This window comes from Euprymna scolopes, chromosome 10 (assembly GCF_053919585.1).
Source record: "Euprymna scolopes isolate OS-2025 chromosome 10, ASM5391958v1, whole genome shotgun sequence".
Taxonomy (NCBI): domain Eukaryota; kingdom Metazoa; phylum Mollusca; class Cephalopoda; order Sepiida; family Sepiolidae; genus Euprymna; species Euprymna scolopes.
The window spans coordinates 162093201-162110900 of record NC_136491.1 but is presented as its reverse complement, the minus strand read 5'-3'; the positions used below and the strand labels follow the sequence as shown (position 1 = coordinate 162110900).

At 32.9% G+C, this 17700-nt stretch overlaps 1 protein-coding gene across 2 annotated transcripts in view; it reads right to left on the bottom strand.

Annotated features, from left to right (window-relative positions):
• Nucleotides 1-17700, bottom strand: part of LOC145286347 (uncharacterized) — a 41617-nt gene that overhangs the window by 9810 nt on the left and 14107 nt on the right. Inside the window, exon 4 of one of the 2 annotated variants that reach the window (XR_013869150.1) lies at nucleotides 2021-2165. The exons of the other annotated variant lie outside the window; for it this stretch is intronic. The gene's annotated coding sequence lies outside the window, so the exon portion shown is untranslated. The remainder of the gene's footprint in view (nucleotides 1-2020; nucleotides 2166-17700) is intronic. 2 annotated transcript variants of the gene reach the window in all.

Sequence of the window (17700 nt, the reverse complement as noted above, 5' to 3'; positions counted from 1 at the left end):
AGGTCGTGATCGCAGGGCATGAGAAATTACAGTCTATGGCTGTGGACCTAAGACGAACAAGGTTTCTGACTACTTTTTTTATTGTATTTGAAAGAAAAAAAAATATTTGTACACGTAAAAAAAAAGTTATGAAAATTGTTTTCACGGTGAGCTAACCAATTCAACTAAATTTGGAAGTTAAATAAATTCATTGTAAAAATTCTTTAAAAGATAAATATTAGTTTTCTGGACCTATTTCAAAGATAATTAGTAAAGCAAAGTCCTAAGATATTGAATTAAATAAAAAAAGAAACACCTTGTTTGTACAAAAAATAGTCTATATGCTCAAAATCACAACAAATGGGAGTTTTGTAAACACGGATATACGGAAGCCCAAAATTTCAGCCAGTCGAAAGGCTCTCTGAAAATGACGTTATGTAATTCAAAGGAGGAAGGGGGCGCTAGTTTTTTTGTTTTTTTTTTTCTCCAGACGTGCATCTATACATTCCTATCCTGAACGTTTGTATCATTTGTACCATTTTTTAATTTTATTATTTTTCTATGTTCCTATTTTTAAATTAAATTTTTTAATTATTGTTCAAGATTATATAAAAATTGTTACGCCAAAAGTTTCACATTCATGCAAGCAAGGAAAATATTAGAATCTTATACATATAAAAATTATGCGAAACCTATAATTTAAAAAAAAAAGTGGAAATATTTTTTGCAATTATAATTTTTGTGTGTGAAAATATTAAATAAACAATTCTTAATTCAATGATAATATCAGTAGTTCGAGAAATTAATTTTTTTTTAGAGTTTTATCGAATTCAATTAATACGGACTTTAGGGTCTTTTTTGTAATGTTCCTGTAAAATTAAATAGTTTTTTTTAATTGTTATAATTTATTTTCATAAAAAAAGCAAAAATAAATTCATTCATTTTTTTTTTTTTTTTACTACTGAAAACCATAACTTTAGTAAAGGTATTTTTTGTTTAAACAAAATAATACATTTTCACTAAGATTTAAATAAAAAATAATGCATTCATTATATTTCGTGATCATTATTTGATAAATACTGAAAATTTCATTAAAATTATTTAATTTCCTGATTTTTGGTGAATTTTAAGTAAAAGAAGAAGTCAAAATGTTTATCCATTTTGAGCATCTGCATTCATTTTGCACGTACCTACATGATGAGTTGTCTTGAGTGATCACATCCAAACTGATTCTTTCATTATCATGTAACCAAAATGTTACTATTCTCTTATACTGATTTAGGAATTCTTGAGCGAAAGAACTGAAAAGAGAAAGGTTTTTGGGAAAGAAGTGGTAAGGAGATTTTTTTGCCTGGCCTTGACTTGATCTGACTAAGGCCAGCTGTTTGCACTTAAATGGCTAGGCCAAACGTAACTGGAACATTCCAAGTTCTTTTCTTCTACCAGGCATGTTGGTGTCAATCTTTCAATGTGACCAAACCAACAAAGTCTCATTATCACACTGCACACACATGCCAGATAGACTCTTTCCTTGGTCAACAGTGGTAATACTCTGCTGGTTAGTAATGGCAGTGATTGATATAATTTTAATTTGAACAACCAAATAATGAATATGTCTAGGTAATTTTCTATTTTCATCTTTTTTTTTTAAATTGCTCGAGACAATAAAAAAAACTGAAAAAGAAATACTACTCCAATATCAAAATCTAACCAACATTAAGTATGAGATAAATAGATTCTGACCCTAAAAAAAAGCAATTGCATCTCCTTTGTTGGAAACATCGTTCATGGAGTGTGAGAATTAAAGAGCAAAAATAAGGGAATCAAAAGTTATCAGGTTGCCAAAAGAAATCCCGAGTTCCACTTTCTACTCTGTCTAGTTTTCAAAGTCTGTATTCTTTTTAAGGTAATAAAAGTTTTCTTTTTTAAGGTAATGCATATTTTTTTTATTTGTTTCTTTTCTTTGGTTTAGTTTGTTTCTTAGTTTATTTTGTTTTTTGTTGTTGTTTTTCTAATTGCTAATAAAATACAAAAATGTTACCTTTCATTTCCCCATTTTAAATGAGAAAATAATTTTCATGTAATATCTTTTCCAAAATTAGCTGGTGAAAGATGTTTATTGGTCAGCTATTAACCTTAAGTTTTCTTTTTGTAATTTTCTCCCATTTTACCACATCTGGTTGCACCTATAAGAATAAAGAAACGAGTGGAAGAAAAAGAGAAAAAGTGTGCTATTTTAGTCAGACTTGATCATTATTCTATCTAAATTTAACATAAAATGATCCCTCACATCCTGACCAGCTAGCATTAATGATCATCTATTTCTTGATCAGATAGTAAAGAAAAGAACAGGTAAAGAATTGTTTTAGAAGAATATTTAGGTTAGAGGCTATTGTTTTGCTATTAGATATTTTAAATGTAAATTGTGTATATATGATTCGTGTCCAGAATTGCCCTGTATTAAAAAAAATAAAGATGAAAAAGAAATAGCATATTCCAAAAATCATATAAATTGCTAAAGTAGTTTTATTTTTATAAAGAAATTCATTTTAAGCAATTACTGGGAATTCATAGGTATTACAACATAAATCTAGTATGTATGACTTATTGAGTTACTTCTCTTGTTCTTGAAATTTTTTTCAAAATGGCATACAAGACAGTAACTCTTTGGATGCTCAAATAATTATTTTCTTATTTAAAAATTAAACTACTTGCTCAATTTACATGTTTTTGGAATATCATATTTTCGTTTTGTCACGTGTATGTACATCATACAAATTTTTATTTTCATTTTTTAATTTAGGGAAACTTCTAGGCAGGAATAACTTTTTTCTATTTTAAATGAATTGTAATCAGTTTTTTTTTTGTTTTTTTTTGCCTATCTGTTGTTATTAGATGCGTTATTTCAAGTGAACATGCTTTTAAGTAAATAAATATAGAGCGTGGTGTTATCAGAAACGTGGTATTTCCAGAATTTTGTATTAACAATGTTTCAAAAATAACAACAAAAAAAAAAAACAGGAAAATTAATCACTTGTTTCAGTTTTTGCAATTGTCCTTTTATATTTTTCATTTTAACGAGCTTCCACCCTACCCACTCAAATTAAAGAATAAAAGTTTTTGTTTAATATATTAATATTATGAAAACCACAAAAAACACAGTTTTTATATGCGTTGTTGTGGACCAGGATATAATACTCTAGCTCGCCACAAGAAAGTAATGAAACGAATGGAATTGAAGGAAACAAAGACTCAATTGATGGATAGGATAAACGTCGTTTATGTACTGTTGAAAGAATGTTTTAGATATAACATGTGTTCATGTCCACGCGAGTGTAACTAATGTTCGTTGCGGGACTGGTGTTGTAGACAGAAAAGGAAAGGTGTGTTCATCTCAAGTTCGGGTCACTATCGTTTGTTCGTGCATGGGAAGAGAAATGAATGTTGTAGTGGAAATTAGAATGATAGTCCAGCGTGTAGACAAAGAAGAGGATATGAGAGTTGACGTCAGTTAGCAGTCAGCTACGCGAAGGTGTTCTCAGCGAACAGTAGTAGATAGAGAGAGAAAGAGTGAGAAGGTGTACATACGGTCTGTTAGCTCGTTGTCGCCAGATAGTAATAAGTGGACATGATGCACACAGTCGGTCCGGAGACCGACCGGCTCGAAAGCTTGGCCTAAAACGAGGAGCCACTTGTTGCTCTCTTTTATACTCGTTTCCGGTGGTCTTTTGCGCATGTGTGTGTTTCCTTAGAAAGCGGAAGTGACGTCATCTATGTGTGCATTCGTGTGCGCGTACATGTGTGTGTGTTAGCGTGTGTGTATATACACGTGAATGTGAGTGTATGTATGCGAACATGAATATGTGTACGTGTGTGGACGTGGGCGCGTATGTATATGACATAGCTTGAAATGTGAATGTGTGTTTTTGTGCGAGACTAGAAAAGGTTCGCACAGCATACAATTGTGTCGGGATACCTCAATCACATATTTCCTTATAAAATGATCACCATATCCTGACCAGCTAGTATTAATGATCATTTCTTGATCAGATACCATAGAAAAGAACAGGTAAATAATTGTTTTAGTATACTATATTTCGGTTACAGGCTGTCACATTGTGTGATTTTATATTAGATTAAATGTAAACTTATAAACGTGTAAATGTACAACGCATTAGTTTTTGTTCAAGCAGTCATTATCAATGCTCATAAAAAATGTTAAGCCTTCAGACTGCAAAAAACTAAATTGCATTCAGCATTTACTTTTTTTATATATTTTTTTATATCACTATTATTTCCATAGAATATTTTTATTTCCATTTATTTTTCTGATCATATTTACTTTTACTTTATATCTGAACATACAAATCATAGTATCTTTAACGCATGTTTTAGAAATTAGTTGTTTTTTTTTCTACAAATATTTTCCAGGTTGTTCATATGTAATCACAAAAAAAAAAATAGGATCTCATTTTTATTCTTTGCTTGATATCATTGAAGTCAAGGATGCAGATTTACCAAAATTTTTTATTGAATTTTGAAATTGGAAAGTACATCAAGTTTAGGTTTTCTTTTATAAAAACATATTTTTCACTTTAAAATAGAGATATGAAATAAACGGGAATTTCTAACAATAAAATATTCAAACAAATTGCTTTGTTTTTGGTATGCATATTTCAAATAAACAATTAATTTCTGTCATTGAACTGGAATTTTCTGTTTATTTCATCCCAGTGTGAAAAAGTAACCATTTAGTTGAAGGGAATTATTTATGCATACACGTGTCAACAAAAAAGCAAATTAGTACCGTATATATTTCCATGTATATTTGTGTACACACACACACACACACACACACACACACACACACACACACACACACACACACACACACATATTAGGTATGTGCAAAATAAACGGCCAATCTCCAAAATCTTTATGCATTTTGGCCACTCCCATTCACTTAAAAATTCACCAAAATTCAGGAAATCAACAAATTTTAATGAAATTTTCAGTATTTATTAATTAACGATCACAAAATATAATGGACCTATTATTTTTGTTTTTAAACCTTAGTGAAAATGTATTTTATGTAAACAAAAGTACCTTTACTAAAGTTATAGTTTTAAGTACTAAAAAAACGCATGAATTTGTGCTTTATTTATGAAAATAAAACATACTTTTTAACAATAGTTTTTTTTGTTTGTTTTTGTAATATTGCAGGAACATTACAAAAAAACCCTAAAGCCCGTGTTAATGAAATCAGTATAATTAAAAAAAAAATAATTTCTTAAACTAAGAATATTATCATTGAATTAAGTATGATTGATTCAATATTTTCACCAAAGTAATAATATAATTGCCAAAATATTTCATGTGATTTTAATGATAACAGTTACCGGGGAAATTTTAAATGTAATTTTATAATATTTACCTTATACACATGAACATGTAAACATCAGTGTAAAACTTTTTTTATTATCTTGAAAATGAAAAAATTTAAATCCTAAGTCACTAAGAAAAAATAATGTAAAAAAAAAAAAATATAGTATAATTTCTATTAACGTTTCATTTGAAATGATTGTACAGAATAAAAAAAATATGAAATAAATTCAAAACTTTCATTAGTAATCATTTTCTTTCAAATTTAAATTTTATTTAATCATCAATAAAAAAAATTATTTCAGCTTATTTATTATGACAAGCCAAAAACTATATGGTCTCCCGACTGATGCCTTGAATTTTAGGAGAAAAATAAAAATTAACCTCAAAAAGTGTGTTTTTCACCCCTAAAACATCCTGGGGTTAAAGTCTCAGAATTTTCCCAGGGTCAAATAATACGTTTCCAGATGTATATCCCTATGATCTTGCTTTTGGATAATTTTCAGCAAAATCTAATGGTCAGAAAAGATTCTATGTTCTGGAAAGTGCTATTTGACCCTTTTTTACCTCCTTGTGATGCAACTAGAATTTTTATCATTGAATTACAGTGCAGAATACATGTTTATATCTCTAGAAGCACTTGTCTGCACAAAATCTGAATGAGATTTTTGTAATCAGTATAGACGAAAACCTATATAAGTGGTAATTGTAACGAAAAATGTAGAGGTAGGCATAATGTAAACCCCCCCTCCAAAATAAAATGTAAACATGTGCACGTGTAAAAGAAATCTAATAGTCTCTCGTACTAGTAAATGGCAAAATGCAAAAGTCGTAATTGTAATGATAAATGTGGAAGTGGATGTAATGTGTTAATTATCACCACCCCCCCAATGTTAAAGTGTGCGTGTGTAAAGAAATGTAACCGTCAACCTTACTAGTAAATGGCAAAAGCAAAAAATAAAAATAAGCAAATGTGAACATTTTTTGGTTGATTGTGCATCTTTGCCACCTCCCGATTTTTTAAATAGTTTATTCAGGGTAAATTGAAGCTTCACAATATCTTTTATTATTAAATTGTTAGGGGGAAGCACAGAATAATTACCAAACACTCTGCCCTCCCCATGTTAAGAACGACTTTCAAAATAACATTATTATTTCAGTATGGGGACAGAAGAGCACAAGTACCCATGTATTTGTTTCATGTAAGGTTTTTATTTGAGGGGATGGATGTTCATATCAAAATACCCTGGCCAAATCACTGAAAGAAATCGTCCGCGTCCATCAAACTTAAATATCAAATTGGTAACTTGAAAACAAAATGAAACAAACTTTATTTTTATTATTACCAAAGTAGATGTATTTCCCATTATTATTTTAGTAAAAACGAATTACTAATTCGTTACCTTTCTTACTAAAATGAAGTAAAATAATTCTTTTTTTTTCCATGTGTACTTGAATAAAATTCACTGAAAATGTAAGAAAGAAATAATATGGCATGATTGGTCAAATAACACGACAAATAAATAATAAACAAGAATTATGTGATCTTGTGTCAAAGAATGAAAATCTCTCAAAACTTTCAATCTTTTAATTTAACTGAGAATTTGCTAAGAATTTTAAAGCTATGAATTGTTATTTGACAGTTTAAAGGTTTTACCTATTTAGTTTATTCTTTTGTAAACAAAGCAATTTTAATAGTTTGTTAATAGTTACTTTGTGACGCCTCAGAAGCCTTTAAACTGCCCAATAGAAATTCCTGGCTTTAAAATTCTTAGCAATTTGTCATAATAAAAATAAAGTTTATTTCATTTTGTTTTCGAATTTCCAATTCGATGTTTAATTTTTATGGATGCAAGCGATTAGTTTTAGCAGTGATTTTGGCCATGGTAATCCAATAATAAATGAGAATTAGCTAAGAAAAGCTGTGTATTTTTCTTTGACAGTTTAAAAGCATTACCAATTTTAATTGTTTGTTAATAGTTGCAAGCATATACAGAAAAGACTGTGTGTGTATATGAAATGTTTTACTTGTGCAAGATAGTTCCATGTAATAAGGCTATCAGTAGTTAACTGTCTGTTTATGAGCGGTTAATAATTTATTTTTTTTTTTTTAGCACTCGCTAGTGTGTCCTGTGGATAGCGACAGAAGTGTAGATAATCGATGTAGGAAAATCGGACCATATTTATGCAAGTTTTTACCTGTGAATGTCTGTGGCATTATGAGGTTAACAATATGTAAATATCTATTTATGAATAATTAATAATCGGTGAATATTGGTCGTTTTAATGTTAGTGTTTCCTGTGGAAGGCGATGTCTTGTTTGTTAAATATTTAAAGTTTTCATTAGGAATTTGTTTCATTCTGGAATATGAGAATGTCCGATTTCAACCAATCGTATAAGCTGGAACATTGTCGGGGAGAAGTTAGTAATTTTAATGTGGAAATTGGAAGGAATATGTCATGTCTATGTATGTAATCTTGCCATTACAAAGGGTGTAATTGCAATGTAGTAGAAAAATGCAGAATCGTACTCGGTGACAACTGGTGGCAGTGGTAGGACTAAATATATATAGAGAGAAAAGTAGGCACTTCTTCCTCTTATAATTGTGATGAAAGTTCTCCATGGATGGAATCTAGCATTTTAATATCATGACCGAATGTGTATGTAAAGGCATGCAAAAGTTACATAAGATATTGGGTAATAGTTTAGTCATATTAAATTTGTATGTGGCATCTGTTAATGCAAACCTATAGTAATTTAGTCCAGAGGGTAATTTATGCAATCAAAATCTTATATACAGGATTATTCCATATCTCCTATGCTATTCATTATTATTCTCCTATTTTTTTTTATGTGGTTAATTGGCTAAATTCACTGCAACATAAATATTTAAATTATTAAGCCATGTCTCCTCAATGTATTAGTGACAATTATATGATGGACTTGTAATTTAAGGAATATATTTCTGAAAGAGAGTAGAAAGTGAACTTGGAGCCTCGTAACTTTTTCTTCTCTTATTTTGTCCTTTAGTCCTTACATTCTAAGAATGATGTTTCTTACGGGGGGGGGGCAATTACTATTTTTCTAGGTCAGAATTTTTCTATATATCACTTACTGTAAGCTAGTTTTTTTCCTTGAACTATTTTTTTCATTTTTTTAGGATCTTTTTTTTTTTTACACAGGCATCATCACATTATCAAGGCCAAGAGGCCACTCAAGGATAGGGGTTAAAGAGTGTACAGTAGAAATTAGACAATATAGTAATCATTAGTAATGAAAATTCGGTAAATTTGTTAACTTATATGGAACGGCTCATCAAGAACTTATTTACGTTAGACTTGAAGACAACCATATTGTAGTCAGCCGGAAAGCAGGAAAACGGAAGACAATTCCACAGGCGTGCAGTTCTAAGAAAGAAGCTTTGTTCATGGAATTTACGTTTAGGTTTAGGCACAGATAAAGAGTGGGGGAAATTATTGATAGTGTTTTCAGCTAAACGAATGTTTCTTGTGAAAGTTTGGCGAGGGGGGACCAAAGATTGAAGCTCAGTTGAACACTTTCCATGAAAATAACGATACATCAGAGACAAACTCGCAACATCTCTTCTGTGAGATAGAGGTTGCAGGGAAGAGAAAAGGACATCTCCTATGAGGCTATGAAGTCTATTTTGAAGGCAGGACAAGTCCTTTCTAGCAGCTCCTGCCCAGATGTGGCAACAGTATTCTATCCTTGGACGTACCTGGCTCTTATATAGATAGAGAATTGCATCAGCAGTGAGATATGTACTGGATCAGCAGAAAGATCCCACCATTTTTCCAGCGGCCTTGGCAACAGATTTGATGTACGTGTTCATTTAAGATCAGGAGTAATGGTCAAGCTGAGAAGCTTGTCAAAACTTGAGGCCTCCTGAAGACGAGAGCCATTCATTTCAATTGATGCCAGATGTGGATCAAAATATTGATAATGTAAAGTGAGAAGCTTGGTTTTAGATGCATTAATAAGTAACCAGCTACTCCTTTCCCCATTGCACCACGTGCTCAAGATCAGAGGAGAGAGAATCGGAGAGAACTTGGTCGTTTACGGTCTTAGATGTGCTACCATAAATGGTAGTATCATCATTACAAATGATGTAAGGATGTGATTTGGAAGATCATTAATATAGATCAAGAAAAGAGTTGGGCCCAGGATGGACCCCTGAGGGACACCAGAATTAATACTGTGAGCTTCTGATTTTTGCCCCTCAACTATGAACCTATCAGAAAGAAATGATTTAATAATTGAGAAGACATTTCCATAGCTAGAGATCTTGTAAGTTCATATTTTGTTTGGAGCGATTTCCATAAAAAAAAAACTTTTCTCTTCTCCATTCTAATATAGTGTGTGATAGTCTGTCATGATGGAGGTAGTACAAGTGTATCTGTAAGTCACACGTCATTGACATAGGAATTAAATCACTGATGAAATGCTGGGACTTGTGGAGAGGACAAGTGTGACAAGAACTGTGAAGGCACCAGGTTTTCATATTTTATGATGACACTCCTCTCAGGTGATTTGAGTGTACCATAATGTACATTGCTATAATTTGCTGAAAAGACAGAAGGGTATGATGGCGTCTTCTGCATGAATAACAGCTTGACTTCCTTATTTAAACTTTACAACAAATGCATTAATGAATCTTGCTTTCCTGCTTGTTGGAAAACTGCTTCTGTGGTACCAGTTTTCAAGAATTCTGGGGAAAGAACTGACCCAGTAAATTACCACCCCATTAGTCTCCTCCCACTTTTTGCCAAAATATTTGAGTCCATAATAAACCAAGCTCTAGTCCATCATCTTACAGATGCTAAACTTTTGACAGACCAACAATATGGATTTAGGCAAGCCCGTTCCACGGCAGACATTCCTAACTGTAATCTCTGAGCGTATATACTATTCACTTGACAAAGCAGGGGAGGGTAGAGCGGTAGCTCTAGAGATATCTAAGGCTTTTGACAGGGTATGGTATGAAGGTCTTCTCTGGAAAATCAGATCATACAGTATTACTGAAAGAATACTTAACATAAGTCGTACATCTAAACAATATGATATAAATGCAGGAGTGCCTCAGGGGTCTATCCTTGGACCTCTTTTATTCCTAATATTCATAAATGACCTCCCCGACAAAATTGTCTGTGAGATGGGTATACATGCTGATGACACCACGCTCTATAATAGACATGGCAGAAAAACAAATGAACACATATCTAAAGAAATGGCAGAAACCCTAGAGGACGACCTCCAATCTGTAGTGGAATGGAGACAAAAATGGATGGTCACATTCAATGCTGCCAAGACTAAACTTGATTGCTTCAATAACTACAAGAAACCTTCTCTACCACCAATAGCAATGGCCAAAGACTCTTTATCTGAAAGTATATCTTTTAAACTCCTTGGCCTAACGGTCACAGGAAACATGAGTTGGAAAAATTACATTGAGAGCATTGCCAGGACCGCTGCGAAAAAAGTAGTTCTCTCTACCATGCTAGAAAGCTACTAATGCCCGAAAGTATCCTGTACCTCTATAAGGCCACCATTTACCCATGTATGGAGTATTGTTGTCATTTGGGCTGGTGCATCTGCTACTAGTCTCTTACTCCTAGACAAGGTTCAAAAGAGAGTCAACAACCTGATAGGTCCTGATGTTATATATAGTTATTATTCGTTGTGATTGTTCTTTTGTTATTGTTTGTTGTTATTATTGTTATTAAAAGTGAGTCTTAGAGAGTCTTATTAAGAGAGATGTTGCGTTCTGTGTTATAAAGAGATTCATATATATAAAATCTTCATACTTAGAAGTGTAATAGAAGCTCTTAGAGTGAGCAGACAGTATTGAGACAGTCTTAGTGTTCACATTGTAAATATGAGATGTCAAGTTCACATTTTAAAACACAGGATATATAAGACATATAATAACAATTTCACTTTACCTTTTTGGTAGAATTACAACACAAAGACGACGTTTATAAAAAACACATGATGGGTTTATTTCCATGGACCGGCCGGTGGCTTTGCTTTCAGGAATTCAAAGTTTTACATTCTATGTTTCAAAGGTGACCGTCTCGCTTCCAGATGTTCGACTCCCATCTCTGGACTCCAGACTATCGTCTGTCGTCCTCAGACTCTCTCTCAGACTCTCCCCGCTTAACTCTAAAGTTTTTAACTATATTGAGAACTTCCCATTTTCCATGACGTCATACACATGTTAAAACATGTGTCTTCTTTCACATGTTCTGGAAATGCGTGTCCAAAACCTTTTTCTTTGTTTACAAAAGGAATTTTAACCTATATTCCCAGTAACCTATATTTCCAATATGTTAAAAACATGTTTATTAAATTATCTTATAGTTGCATTCTTCAATTGAATTTCATAACAGAATTGACAATGCACATTCTTTTCTTAAAACTATTTTATCTCTAAGCTAAACAATGGTTTGTTTTACATTCCATTTGCTAATTCTCTCTCGTAATCTATTTCTAAACCTAAATTACGAGGTTCAAATTTCGTCTATTCTATTTCATTTTCATTTTAACTAAATCTCTCTATTTTTATACTTACATGAAAAGGGGACAGCCCTTATCATGTAAAACTGAACTGTCATCTAAACTTCAGCTTCTGTCCCATCGACGAAATGTAGCATCCCTCTGCTTGTTCTACAAGTATGGTGAATGCTCCGATGAACTGCAAGCACTTGTACCCCCTCGACGTAAATACCCCTGACAAACAGCAAAATCCCACCCATTTACAGTTGAGATCCCTAGATGTAAGAGAGCCTTCTACTCCAGTAGTTTCTTCCCCAGAACCGCTAGACTTTGGAATTCCCTTCCGGGTTCCTGCTTCCCCAACTGTACTGACATGCAGAAATTCAAGTGTAACGTGAACCGATATCTTGCTGCCCAACACCCTGCATAGTACCCCTGTAGCTTATGTCCCTGATCGTAGCCCCCTACATCAAAGTGGCAATGTGCCTTGTTTGGGGTGAAAATGTAGTAATAATAAAAAAAAAATTTTTTTAAAAAAGATTATAATGAGTGAATATGCTGTATTGTCACTTTCATTTTAATGGTTTTTCTACTAAAATAGGGTTCTGGGTAATAAGCGTTTTTTTTTGTTTTTTTTTTTAGTGCCACTGTAATTTATGTGATTAAAATAAGAATTAACAAATTATTAAAAATATATTCACAAATATAACTGATTTTTTAATAATTAAAATAAAAGGAAAAAGATACTTGTAAAGTATGAGTATCCGGACGATTTCAGTACTCACAGAACAGTCAATATGAAATATTGATAAAGAATTTTTAATCGGGGATAGCCAAAGCATTTATCTATTTGTTAGCCACAAAAAATAAGCAGATGACATTAAGCATGCAAAGGGTTAGGTTATGGTTAGGATCAAAAAAATATATTTTAATTCCTGAAAAAATAGTTAACCCTTCTCCTACAAAAAATATCACTTTCAAATCATAAACTGCTTTAACCATTTCCGGAATTGACGGGATTTTTCATCAATACTCTGGACAGAATCACTTCATTAAAAGTACTGCTCACCCACTAAAACATGAATATTACTGTTCTAAAATACAAATTAATAATAACGTGAAATCAAAAAAAATAAATAAAAAAATCAATGTGGCTTCCATTCTGAAACTTGATTGGCCTAATTATTAACCACTATCGAAGGAGGTGCATTGTAAAATACGTTTAAATATGATATTTTAATTAATCCAGATTCCTTATATAAGAATCATTTCTCTATCGATTATTTCATATTACATTGTACTCAATATATAGTTGTGATTTCCAAAATAAAAAAATTAAAAATATGATTTGGGTTCCATCAGCTCGAACTGAAACTGAAAGCAAAATTTATAGTATTCAAGCCGGAGACGTTTTTTTTTTTTTCTTTTTTTACATGAAAGTCACCACTTATAAAGGCCCAGAAGCCACTCGGGGATAAGGGTTATTTTGTGTACAGTAATCAATGGGATAGTGTTGCAGTATTCATTAGTATTGGAGATTTGATAAAATGTCATTACAATTACCCACTAGTATGGCATCTAGAGGCCCCACCAGAGACTACTTCATAGTTCAGAATCCATTCACCAAATTGCAATACAGCAGCCCCAGTACTTTGCACCTGATGATAGAACAGCCTCCTTAGTGGTTACTCCAAGGTTCGGGTCCCAGACGAAACATTTATCTCCAGCACCCTTACTAGTGACATATCCACAAGGATAGGCATAGAGACAGAAAAATTTCCGACATCTCAGACTACTGTTCATGAAGTACAACCGACCTGCAAAGCAGCTTTTTCTTAACTCTTTGCCAGAAAAATCACTCATTTGAATGAGAACTGAGAGACAAAAAAGGAGAAGCGAGAGTTACTGGAGCTGCCGATAACACATCCACTGCATTATCTACTCTCCATTAAAAAAAAAAAAAAAATGGAATAAGTACGAGCGACTTATTAATATCTATTTAATATAAATTCAATTTAGGACGCTGTTTGAAGATAATCTCCCCTCCCATATTAATGTGGGGATGTTTTTGGCATTATCTATCTTGAGTTTGAATCTTCGAGCTTCACCTTATAATTAAAATCCAATGATCAACTTTTATCAATTTGTGAAGTCGGTTTAATTTTGTATTAATTTACATTTTTTTAAAGTTTAGATAATAGTTCAAGGTTTTAATTTGGAAGGTTCTCATTTTTATGGGTGACTTTTTTTTTTCGTTTTATATGTAAGAAGGAAGTATTGGTTAATAGCATATTTGACAAGAAAGATTTCAGAACAAAATAAGAAAAAGCAAGACAAGATGGTAAAGTTAAGTTCCGAGTTTTAAGTGAAAGCTGCAATAAGAAAAAAAAAAGAAAAAAAAATATTTGCAATACAAATATGTTAGGGGTAATAACACAAAATAGATTTCAAAAAGATAGAAACATTTTTTAACCTTAGCTTAGGGTCTGGAAACTGCGACCTATCTTTCTTCAGGTCATATCGAAAAAGAAGGGAAGCTAGCAGACCTAGCTGATTTTAATTCTAGGTAGATAGGACGTTACTGAGTGAGCCATCGTCAGTCGGATAAAATATAGCTAAAAACAAAGTAACATTAATGTACAAATGTATATATATATTTGTGCATGTGCATAAGAGAAGTTTCAGTCGACTTACGCTTGCTAAGTTCTAATTTCTTTAAATTTTGACCCCCTAGTAACTATTTTAACTGAATAAAGACCCATAAGAAAATGGTCCACAAAAATGCGATCATTTCTCTGAAGAACTCAAAGCACTTGTGCCCCCTCGATGTATGTACTCTCAACTAACTCAACAAGCAGCAAAATTTTATCCCTTCTCTGTTGAGGTTCCTAGATGCGTTCTACTCTAATAATTTCTTCACTCAGACTCCTAGACTTTGGAATTCTCTGTCTGTTTTCTGCTTCCCTGACTCCTAACCTACAAAAGTTTAAATGTAACTGTATAACTGGAAATGTTTTCTCAATCATTAAATCATTTCTCTCCGATAGGCTCATAAGAGTAGTGGTAGATGGACAAAAATCGGAGGCCTGCAATATAAATGCTGGAGTCCCTCAGGGGTCAATCCTGGGCCCAACTCTCTTCCTGATCTACATCAATGACCTCCCTAAACACATACTTAAATCATTCGTTGACATCTATGCTGATGACACGACCATCTACGGCAACACATCAAAGGCTGTAAATGACAAAGTTCTCTCTGATTCTCTCTCCTCTGATCTCGAGCGCGTGGTTCAGTGGGGGAAGAGGTGGCTGGTTACCTTTAATGCATCCAAAACCAAACTGCTATCCTTACATCATCAACGCTCTGATCCCCATCTGGCATCAATTGTGATGGATGGCTCTCGTCTGGGTGAGGCCCTGTGTTTTGACAAGCTTCTGGGTTTGACCTTTACTCCTGATCTGAAATGGAACACGTACATCAAGTCTGTTGCCAAGGTCGCTGGAAAGATGGTGGGATCCTTCTACCGCTCGAGAAGATATCTCACTACTGATGCAATTCTCTATCTATATAAAAGCCAAGTACGTCCAAGGATGGAATACTGTTGCCATATCTGGGCAGGAGCTGCTAAAAACAGCCTATCCTGCCTTGACAGAGTACAAAATAGACTTCGTGGCTTAGTGGGGGATGCCCTTTTCTCTACCCTGCAACCTCTCTCCCACAGAAGAGACGTTGTGAGCCTGTCCTTGTTTTATCGTTATTTCCATGGCAGATGCTCGTCTGAACTCCAATCTCTGGTCCCCCCTCGCCAATCTTTCACGAAAAACACCCGTCTGGCTGAATCCACTGTGAAAAATTTCCCCCACTCTATATCTGTGCCTAAATCAAAACGCAGATTCCATGAACAAAGCTTCTTTCTTAGAACTGCACGCCTGTGGAACTCTGTTCCGTCTGCCTGCTTCCCTCCGGACTACAACTTGGATGTCTTCAAGTCCAATGTTAACAAATTCCTAATGAACCTCCCCCTTAAGTAAACATTTCAGCAAATCTCCTCACTAACGTAATGTACTTGCAATAACCCTTATCCCTGAGTGGCTTCCGGGCCTTGATAAGTGGTGATCACTGTGTAAAAAAAAAAAAAAAAAAAAAAAGAACATACATCTTGCTGCTCAACTTCGCATAAGTGACGACATGCTTTGTTTGGGTTGAAAAAGAGTAAAATACAAAAACAAAAAAAGAGTAAAAAGTTCATACAAGACACAAAGATGATAATTGACAATTGTACGATTTTATTAATTACAAACAAATATTTTTGTGGGTTCTATTTATGCAAATGATCTAGAACACTATTCTCTTGTAAGTGCATTAATGCCTTAGTCGATAGACTGCTACAGAAATCTTTGTGTTTATGTTGGCAAGCATGCATGACTGATAGGACTGCTGTGAGTGTGTATTTGGGTCTGCCATCATCAGTGAACTTACAATAGTCATGTATGAGTGGTTTTATGTCTGCCTGGCTTTAACATAAATTCATCTTTTCCGATGAGTACATTCCTATATTTATTTGCTTACTCGAGTTTTGCTTTCAATTTTCTCTGCATATTTAGCTATATCACCTACATCATGATTTATGTACATAACCATATTTCTGTGGCACAATGCTTACATTTTTTTTTTGGGGGGGGGGGGCACCTCCCCACATTTAAAAACTTTTTTTATTTTTATAAAAAAGAAAATGTGTTGTTTATTTATTTTATACATCAATCACTTCCAGTAGAATTATACCTGCCAGTAATGACACTGATAACTTAAAAAAGACATCTGAATAAGATGTCATATCAACCCCTTGATCTAAATGTTCCTATCATTCTATTTAACACTCAGACAGCTGGTTACTACGACCAGGCCATAACAGGCCTTCCAGGAACGTCCTCACAACATGAACATACCAAGTCACATTCTTTGGTAAACCACATTTGTTATACTTTGCATTTCTCTATTTACAATTCAAAAAGTAATTTTGATTTGGATATTTTTGCAAATTCCATGTGTTTACCAAATTCAAATAAATTATTCAACCTAGTTTGAAACCTAATCTGTTTACAAAATTCTAATAACTATTTTGTTCATTGTCTGTTGATTGATGTTACAAAACAAATCCTAACACAAAATTGCCAAACAAACTACTTTTCAGTAATTTTTAAACAAAAAGATTCGACTTTTAATTTTTTATTTTTGTGTCAGTAACTTATGGCTAAACTACTGTCTCATTATGTTGTATTGTCAACCGGTTGCATTTGAGAGCTTTCAACCTTATTACATCATGAACAGAGAAACTTTGTAACTCAAAACTAGATGGATTTCTTACCATCACTCACTTAAGTAGTAGTAGGGAGTTACCTAAAATAATTTTACTTTTGGCTTTGGAGTCTTTTTTTTTTTTTTTAAATCGACACATGCATTTTGGTTTGAACAATAATTTTTTTCATTTTTGAAGAATTCTTTTCAGAACAGGGGTAAACAAATCAAGAAGATCCTGTCCGAAAATATCCAAGTTTCATGTAACTTTTAGGTAAAAACAAATCAAATACACTTAAGTAATGCAACAACACAAAATAAAACATTAATTGTCTGAGCATTTATTCAATTAAAATAAAATTAAGAAAGCCCTTTTATTTATTACGAAAGTTTAAATTTTGTAAATTCGTTCACCGCTCCAAAAAAAAAGTCACACACTTTCCAATAATGACTGTTAAAAACTATTTATAATTTTAAGTCATTCATTTCAGAATATTCTTAATTTTATTTTAATTCAATAAATGTT